This window comes from Hyperolius riggenbachi, chromosome 9 (genome assembly GCF_040937935.1).
Source record: "Hyperolius riggenbachi isolate aHypRig1 chromosome 9, aHypRig1.pri, whole genome shotgun sequence".
In the NCBI taxonomy this organism is placed as follows: Eukaryota; Metazoa; Chordata; class Amphibia; order Anura; family Hyperoliidae; genus Hyperolius; species Hyperolius riggenbachi.
The window spans coordinates 217,312,808-217,321,916 of NC_090654.1; the positions used below are offsets into that span (position 1 = coordinate 217,312,808).

The 9,109-nt window shown below is 43.9% G+C and overlaps 1 long non-coding RNA gene across 1 annotated transcript; it reads right to left on the reverse strand.

Annotated features, from left to right (window-relative positions):
• Positions 1-4,972: 4,972 nt before the first annotated feature.
• LOC137531883 (uncharacterized) lies at positions 4,973-7,910 on the reverse strand. Its single transcript, XR_011023796.1, has 3 exons — positions 7,814-7,910; positions 7,571-7,711; positions 4,973-5,034 (listed from the first exon to the last, which is right to left on the reverse strand). It is a non-coding gene; the product is annotated as an uncharacterized lncRNA (long non-coding RNA).
• Positions 7,911-9,109: the final 1,199 nt, after the last annotated feature.

Consider the following 9,109-nt stretch of genomic DNA (forward strand, 5'->3'; position numbering starts at 1 on the left):
CCTGCAGTATAGGTTAGCCAGGTATATGTGCCTGCAGCGTAGGTTAGCCAGGTATATGTGCCTGCAGCGTAGGTTAGCCAGGTATATGTGCCTGCAGCATAGGTTAGCCAGGCATATGTGCCTGCAGTATAGGTTAGCCAGGTATATGTGCCTGCAGTATAGGTTAGCCAGGTATATGTGCCTGCAGCGTAGGTTAGCCAGGTATATGTTAGATAAAAATTAAAAAGATGTAAATGGTAGTATAGTGTGTGTGGTGTGCTGTTACCAGCACTGGTAGCGAAACAAACCAACCAAAAAAATAGTACAAAGACAAACCAGTATATGCTGCTCAGAAACTGCACTTTATTTGGAGAATATTATATATTTGAAAAATTACACACACGCTCTATTTATTATTAATTGTGTCAGAATATGAGCTGACATTACTAATTGTTACTAATACAATTCAAAATTGCTGCTACTGTGCTAGGCACTACAGGGAGATCACCATTAGATAAATATATCCATACTGCTAATAGCTGCCAATCAGGGAAAGTAGTCCTTAGATAACGCCCAAATGTGTGAACCCAGAAGGAGACCAAAATATGGTATAGGATAATATGATCATAACCATTCATGGGAAGCAGACAACAGGCGTAATCAATTGCCTAAATATAACAGAAGGTTTATCTTGGCAATACCCATACATACCCCTGCGAGGAGACCGAATTATATTTAGTGCCAAATGGTCATAACCACTCACAGAGTGCACGGATAAACATGACCAATATGATCAAATAGTGCATAGGCCATAGTCTAATCAAGGGTCTAAACAAGTAATGTCCAAGATTGGCTAAACCAGAGTAGGGATCAACCTAGTACCGCCTATATCTGCCCCCGTGAGGTGACCGAGCAATGAAAGGAAAAGTGAGTAACAAGTCATAACCACTCACAGAGGGTTACAGAAAGGCGGAACCAGTATTGTCCACTATAGGCACATGACATAAATCAAAGGACAATATTAAGTTGGATAGCAGTGGATATTATTGGGAACACCATATCCTGGAGTATAAGTGAGGGACCTATAAGTGAAGGTATATGTAACCACTAATTTGAGGACCACTCACAGAGGATAGTAGGTGCAACCAATATGATCAGTAGTAGGGTCTATTCACAGAATACATTAAATACCAGCAATCTAAAAAAAATCATAGCTGAGAGCCGCTGTCTATGTAAACAATCGTGAGCCTGTATAACACAGAGAACAAGGATATCAGCACCACAATAAGGCAATGTTTCAGTCCTGCAAAAAAATATGGATGTTAAATCCAGCACAGTCTCCATAATAATTGCATAGGTTATCCATGAATAAAGTTCGTGGCCCATAGATAAATGCGGGACTGTTGTACAGCATAAGAACTCTGTAAATGTGAGGTTACTGTATTCAAGCACTGTTCATTGTAACTGGATTGGAGGCAAGAAAGTCTATCCAGGTTAACATACTTTGCTTAGCGGTTTCATAAAGCATCGGAGCCAGGGTGGATGTTGCATACTTCAACCTGGCCGTGCATTGTATCCAAACAGTATTATATGGACAGTTTTCCTCTTGCTGTTTATATAGCCATCAAAGCGCAGTTGCACAAAATGCTTTGGTAGACAAGTACTGGTATTCCTCTGTGGCAGGGTCAAGTGATTAGAGATAAGACCCATGTCCATATATGACCCGCAAGTGCACATTAGCAATAACTGCCATAAAAAACGGCTGACAGACAGTCACTGTGTAATAGGCAGGTGTGCATCAAGGCTCTGGGACTGCTAGAGTAGCATTAACAGCCCTTGTCTTACTTATAGGTGGAATGCATATCCTTTTAACATGCATAGGTCGCAACACACATCAGCCGTGAATGCCGCCAGGAGCGGCTGACAGTCACTGCGTTGTATACGATAGTGCACTGTAATCAAAAAGTCGATAGAAACAGTGGCGGCACTTATCTTATCAAGCATTGGTATAGCACTTCCAGTGCTTAGATGGTCGCAAGTGGTAGCTGATAGCGGCTAGTAGAGGCTCAGTAGGTGCAGGCTTGCACATGTAGTAATGGCGGCGGCTCTGAACACCAAAACAGCGGCTCCAAACAATTATTAATGTCAGCTCATATTCTGACATAATTAATAATAAATAGAGCGTGTGTGTAATTTTTCAAATATATAATATTCTCCAAATAAAGTGCAGTTTCTGAGCAGCATATACTGGTTTGTCTTTGTACTATTTTTTGGGTTAGCCAGGTATATATGCCTGCAGCGTAGGTTAGCCAGGTATATGTGCCTGCAAAATAGGTTAGCCAGGTATATGTGCCTGCAGTATAGGTTAGCCAGCCAGGTATATGTGCCTGCAGTATAGGTTAGCCAGGTATATGTACCTGCAGTATAGGTTAGCCAGGAATGTGTCAGTATAGGTTAGCCAGGTATATGTGCCTGCAGTATAGGTTAGCCAGGTATATGTGCCTGCAGTATAGGTTAGCTAGGTATATGTTCCTGCATCGTAGGTTAGCCAGGTATATGTGCCTGCAGTATAGGTTAGCCAGATATATGTGCATCCAGCGTAGGTTAGCCAGGAATGTGTCAGTGTAGGTCAGCCAGGTATATGTGCCTGCAGCGTAGGTTAGCCAGGTATATGTGCCTGCAGCGTAGGTTAGCCAGGTGTATGTGCCTGCAGTATAGGTTAGCCAGGTATATGTGCCTGCAGTATAGGTTAGCCAGGTATATGTGCCTGCAGTATAGGTTAGCCAGGTATATGTGCCTGCAGCATAGGTTAGCCAGGTATATGTGCCTGCAGTATAGGTTAGCCAGGTATATGTGCTTGCAGTATAGGTTAGCCAGGTATATGTGCCTGCAGCGTAGGTTAGCTAGGAATGTGTCAGTATAGGTTAGCCAGGTATATGTGCAGTATAGGTTAGCCAGGTATATGTGCAGTATAGGTTAGCCAGGTATATGTGCATCCAGCGTAGGTTAGCCAGGAATGTGTCAGTATAGGTCAGCCAGGTATATGTGCCTGCAGCATAAGTTAGCCAGGTATATGTGCCTGCAGCGTAGGTTAGCCAGGTATGTGTCTACCTCAATCTGGCGGGTCCTGGACTCCTGGAACGCTCTGGCAGGCAGGCCGCTGGCCAATAAGGATGCAGGGGAGGCTACGTCATGGCTGGGGGCAGCGGCGGGCACGTTACAAGCACGCAGGTCGCACGCTGCTCACCCCCAGCCATGATGAAGTGGCCGCGCCGCCTCTCTCCTCGCCGCCTCTCCTCCCCTGCATCCTTATTGGCCAGCGGCCGGCAGCTAAACATGATGAGCTGCCGGACGCAACATTTATTTAACGAGACGTGGCCGAGAGGCCACGATCTACTGGTAGATTGTAATTGACCTATTGGGTAGCCCTGCCATAGAACATTACTGGATCCCTCTTTCCATATCCTCTGTCCACTGCTGGGATCGCTGTTAACAGCACAGGAGATTTGGCACAGCCATAGGTCATAATAGGAATTACGGCTATAGCGGTGCTCAGTGAGTAATTTGGGCACCGTCAAAAGTCTGAGCACAAATTACTATAAAAACACTAATTTGGCCACCAGCAATAGCTGGAAGCACAATTACATCATTCCTCCACTATCCATGGCAGCATGGAGGGGGATTACTACTTAGTGCTGCCGGGACTTGTGCAGGAGCAGGGTGAGCAGTTTATCAGCTTTACCCTGTGCCCAAATCTCCTGGCAGCTGAACTATATGTATGCTAGATTGCGCAAAGGTGGATCAGCGCATCACCAGGCCGCCTCCGAATGGCCACCAATCAGAGCTGCGCTGAGCCCCCCCCAAGAAACTACAAACGCACCTTGAAACCAAACAGAAGCTCTGCATAAACATCAATAAGCAATGCTATTACATGGGAGCAGCTGACCAAAGTTACTTACATTTGTACATGGCGAGGAAACAGCGCTACTTAAAAACAGATTGCATCCTTATGACTACCTGCTTGAGAGTGTAAGCCCCACTGGTGGGATAAAATACACACTCAGCATTCAAATAAAATGCACCTGTCTACCATTGGAGGATGTTGGTTTCCGTAATAGCTTGCATGCAACTTATTAAGTACTCGTCCCTCCCACTGCGAAGAAGTCATCCCCCATGGGGATGTATGTATGCCAGGGCTGTGCCCTTGTGAAAGTTCCTTGAACAACTGGTCAAATACACCATCCCTGGCGAGTACTTCCAAAAAAGAGCAGGTCTGAAGTGTGTTTGCACAGTACAGATGCACCTGTCTTTGGAAGCACTCAAGTGCTTCCAAAGCCTTCTGAGGAGTCCCAATGGTATGGACTGACAGTAGGACAGAGGGCACGGAGAGGACTGGGAAGGTTCTTTGGGATCCGCAGGTTAGCTTTAGATTTGCTTTAAGCTACAGGGCACTTTACAGTGTGCCCAGTAGAAGTCATTACTTTGTGCTTACACTAATAGCAAATGTATTCTGAAACTATGGCCACTGCTTCTTCAGTTGGAAATGGACTACCTGTTCTCACTGTCCCTCTGGAAATTGTATCTGCACTTTAACACTCAATTTTGCAATAACAACATTTGCATTTGAAAACTGAATATATAGTAAAGTACATACTGGTACTCCAAAAAATATATAGCAAATCACATTTTTTAGTTATTGCAGGGTTAGGGGAGGGGTCTCGCTGTCCCGGGATACCCTCCCTTGTGTCCCGACAGGCAGTCGAGGTTAAAAAATGATCGAGGCCTCAGCCGGCAGATGCGGTGTGTGGGGCGATGTGTAAGATAATACTGTCCCTCCCTTCCTCCGAATGTGCCCCCCAGTGTCCCCCTGTATGTAGAGTATACGAGCGCAGCATAGCGGGCAGTCTTACCACACATCGCCCTACACACCGCATCCGCCGGCTGGGGCCTCGATCATTTTTTCACACATATGTATTATATGTGTGTATATGTATTGCTGCTTGTACTGATCACTTCCTGCTTTAGCTCATCTACAATAATCTTGCCCTCCAGATCCTGTGATGGGGAAAAACATGCAGGTCAGCAATACAGAAAGTCCTACAGTAGCAATGCATGTCAGGACTGTCACTGCTCAGAAACAGCCTCTGATTTCAGCAAGCAGCTTCAGATGGCATAGTAGAATACATCATAGCAGGAAGACTAACCCTCAGTAGTACCCCTGGAGTTACAGTGTAAACCGCTTATATTTAAATATAAAAATCTTTAAAAAAAAAACCAAAACATTTTTGCAGCTCCAATTGGAGAAGAATTTGCTTAAAGCAGACATGAACTCTTGCACAGGACAAATGGGAAAACAGAGAAGTGTACCCTGTGTGTATTTAGAGAGTTTAGCTAGTCTAATTTCCCCTCATCTGTGACCAATCGCCACTGTAATTTGATCTCTTGGCTGTGTCAGGTCAGGAATCTCTGCTGTCACAGCAGCCAATCTAAACACAGGATGTTAACCCTATACCCGCTCCAATGTAAGCAGGAAGTAAACAATGCAGCTTTATTGCAGGATTTTATCAGCTATAACAAAAAAGGTTTTCATTAAAGGTTATTATGCTGTTGCGCAACTTTTACAGCAGAGAGGAAGTGCTGAGTTCAGGTCCACTTTAACATTTTAGAAAAATTCTGCTTTGTTGAAGGCAACACAATCCACCAAATGTAGCTCTATTATAGAGATAAACAAAACACAATCACTTGTACATAATGCTAACATCTTCCGTAGCTTTTCTTTTTAGCAAAGAGCATAACCTTAAAGAGAATCTGTATTGTTAAAATCGCTCAAAAGTAAACATACCAGTGCGTTAGGGGACATCTCCTATTACCCTCTGTCACAATTTCGCCGCTCCTCGCCGCATTAAAAGTGGTTAAAAACAGTTTTTAAAAGTTTGTTTGTAAACAAACAAAATGGCCACCAAAACAGGAAGTAGGTTGATGTACAGTATGTCCACATATAGAAAATACATCCAAACACAAGCAGGCTGTATACAGCCTTCCTTTTGAATCTCAAGAGATCATTTGTGTGTTTCTTTCCCCCATGCACTGAAGTTTCAGGCTGCTCTTTTCTTCCTGCAAACAGCTTTGCCCTTGTTTGTAATTCCTCAGTATGTGAAAGCCCAGCCAGCTCAGAGGACGATTTATCCAGCTTGTAAAAGATAAGAGAGAGAAGAGAGAAGCTGCTCTAATCCTAAATAACACACAGGCAGTGTGCATAAAGGGGAGTTCATAGCAGAACCACAACACTGAAGAACTTGGCAGCCTTCCAGACACAGGCCGACAAGTCTGACAGGGGAAAGATACATTGATTTATTACAGAGACTGTGTTAGTAGAAAGTGCTGCAGTAAGCCAGAACACATTAGAATAACTTTTGGAACTTGTAGGATGATAAAAAACAGGATGCAATTTTTGTTACGGAGTCTCTTTAAAGCGGACCCATACTAAACATTTTTTTAATTCAAAATATTTAGTTGCACCACTCATACACATACAAAGATAAATAAACCTTTGAGCATTTCAGTGCATGCTTTTCACCCTTCTCTTTTCATAACTGGGGTTATACAGGGGGCAGCCATTAGCAATTCCTCCTTTGCCGGACACCATCTACTCCACCAGTTTGCCGGATTCAGTCCCGGCAATATGAAAGGAAGGGAGGGGTTCCCTCCTATAAATGTAAAATATTTTATATTTGTCATCATGCAGCTGAAAAAAGGCTGCTATTTATTATTATAATTTAGAAAATAGATTTTATTTCTGAAATCTTGTATTTTTAATTTAGGTCCACTTTAAAGAAAACCTGTAACAAAACAAAAAAAAGTCCCCTGGGGGTACTCACCTCGGTAAGGGGAAGCCTCAGAGTCCCAATGAGGCTTCCCCCTCCGCTGTAGCTGCAGGCAATCCAGCGCTGGCTCCACCGAAGTGTCCCGGAATCCTCCCTCGACAAGGCTGACAAGTGCTGATTTATTTACCTTTCCTGTCTGCAGTGGGGGCGCTGTTGCGGCTCTCCGCACGGAAATAGGCAAAAATAGCCGATCTGTTTTGTCCGCTCTACTGCGCAGGCGCCTTGCATTTGCGCAGTAGAGCGGCCCGACAGCGATCAGCTATTTCCGCCTATCTCCGAGGTGGAGAGCCGATACTGCGCCTGCGCTGGAGCCAGGAAGGTAAATATTTACATCCCCGTTGTTTGGGGAGCTTTATCGTTGCCACCGTGGGACCGAGGAGGGGGGGTTCCCCCACACGAGGTGAGTACCCCCCAGGGGAACTTTTTCTCATTACAGGTTTTCTTTAAAGGTTATAGAAAACAGCCACTCCACCGTGCTAAGAAACTGGCAAACAGGATTGTGATTGTGCTGCCTTGCTCTGTTCATACAATTTTACTCCCAAAAACAAAATAGTGCCAATTTAGGGACATTATAGCTGGCTGCAAGTAAAATATTTACCATAAGGATGGTTTTCATTAAACACAAATTACTTCAGTTGTGCAAAGGTTACACAAGACTTTCAAGAGAGCTAAAAAGTTGCAAGTGAAACATTCATCTGTACCCATACCCAGATCTTGATGCTGGGGCCTGTGGCGGCACACAGCCAATAGCGGTTGGGGCTGAAACAAAGGGCATTGATGACATCTCCGCTGTCCAGAATGTACAGGTGCTTCCCCTCATTCAGATCCCAAAGCATAGCTAGTCCATCCTGGAAATGCAAATATAGTTATCAGACAAGGGTAAGGTTATAAATACATTCTCCTACACACAAATAATGAACCCCACTAAATCAAAGTAACGTTTCTCACACCCTATCCACAGCTCATGGGCTGAAAGGCTTGATTTGCGTGAAGGATGTTTTAAACCAGAGATTCTACCTTCTTGGCACAATGGCATCCTGGCACCTCATCCTGAAACAGCAACAGGTCTTATAACTAATGTGTAAGGGCCGGTTCACACTAGAGCGGATGCAAAACGGACATGTTAAGTTCCATCAGTTTTGCATCCACTGCATCAAACTTCACTGGTCTGCTCCAATTGCACCCACATTGCCACTCACGTGTTCCTCTGCCGCTTGGTCCCTCGGTACTCAGCTCGGGGGCTGGTAGGGGCAGATGGGAGACAATGGACCAATTCTGCCTAGCAACAGGAAGAAATTTCATTGGACCACCATGAACCAATGAGAATCCCCCAGTTGCTGAGGCTTCCAATTGGTCTTTTGCAGCCCAGTGGAGATCCCTTGCTTCTGCCGGCCACCGGACTGTGTACAGGTGCCAAGTGGCGTATTAAGTCACAGCAGCATTCAAAACTGGCGAAGCGGATGCAGTGACTAGCCTAGTCCGGTCCAGGAGGGTGTACAAAGTTCCGACTCTGCGTTCCACTTAGTGCAACGTGGATCAGTTTGGTTTTTTTTACCAAGTGGAGGCGGATCCTATTTTTAACATTTGGATCTGCTTCCCGCACTAAACTGAGATTATTAAAAAAAAAAAAGACCAGCACATGGCTCCTTTGATAAATAAGAGGTTTAAACAGCAGGTGAAAGTAACTGTACTGAAATAACTTTTTACCATCTCCTTTATTTTAGTTTTTATTTTTTTTTAAGGGTAAAATACTAACTAAATTAACAAGAATTAAAGAAGACTGGTCTCCCTGAATGCTCTGGGAGAACGCCACATATCTAAACAGCCTAGGCTTTGACATCGCTGGGAGCGATAGGGCTACATTCCAATAAAATACAGCAATATTTAGATAGAGTTTCTGATACTGAAGCCAGGGAAAAAAAATAAAAATGAATTATTGATTTTCTACAGTATCACTAAAGTGCCTCTTTAAAAATAGGATATAAACTTTCAACAACATTACAAACCAGTTATCATGGCCTTCACTAGGGTGGCAGTCTACAAGGCCTTCATTACGTAATATGTTCTTGCATTGAAGCATATTTATAGCAGACACACTACAGCCATCTCAGCCAATAATTCAAGTCCATGCAGAACATTAATCCCAAGCATGAATCAGAACTGCAGGCAAGAGTGCTGATGACTTAGAGGAACTCCAGTGAAAATGTAATAAGAAAATGTGCTTCATTTTTACAATTCTGTATAAA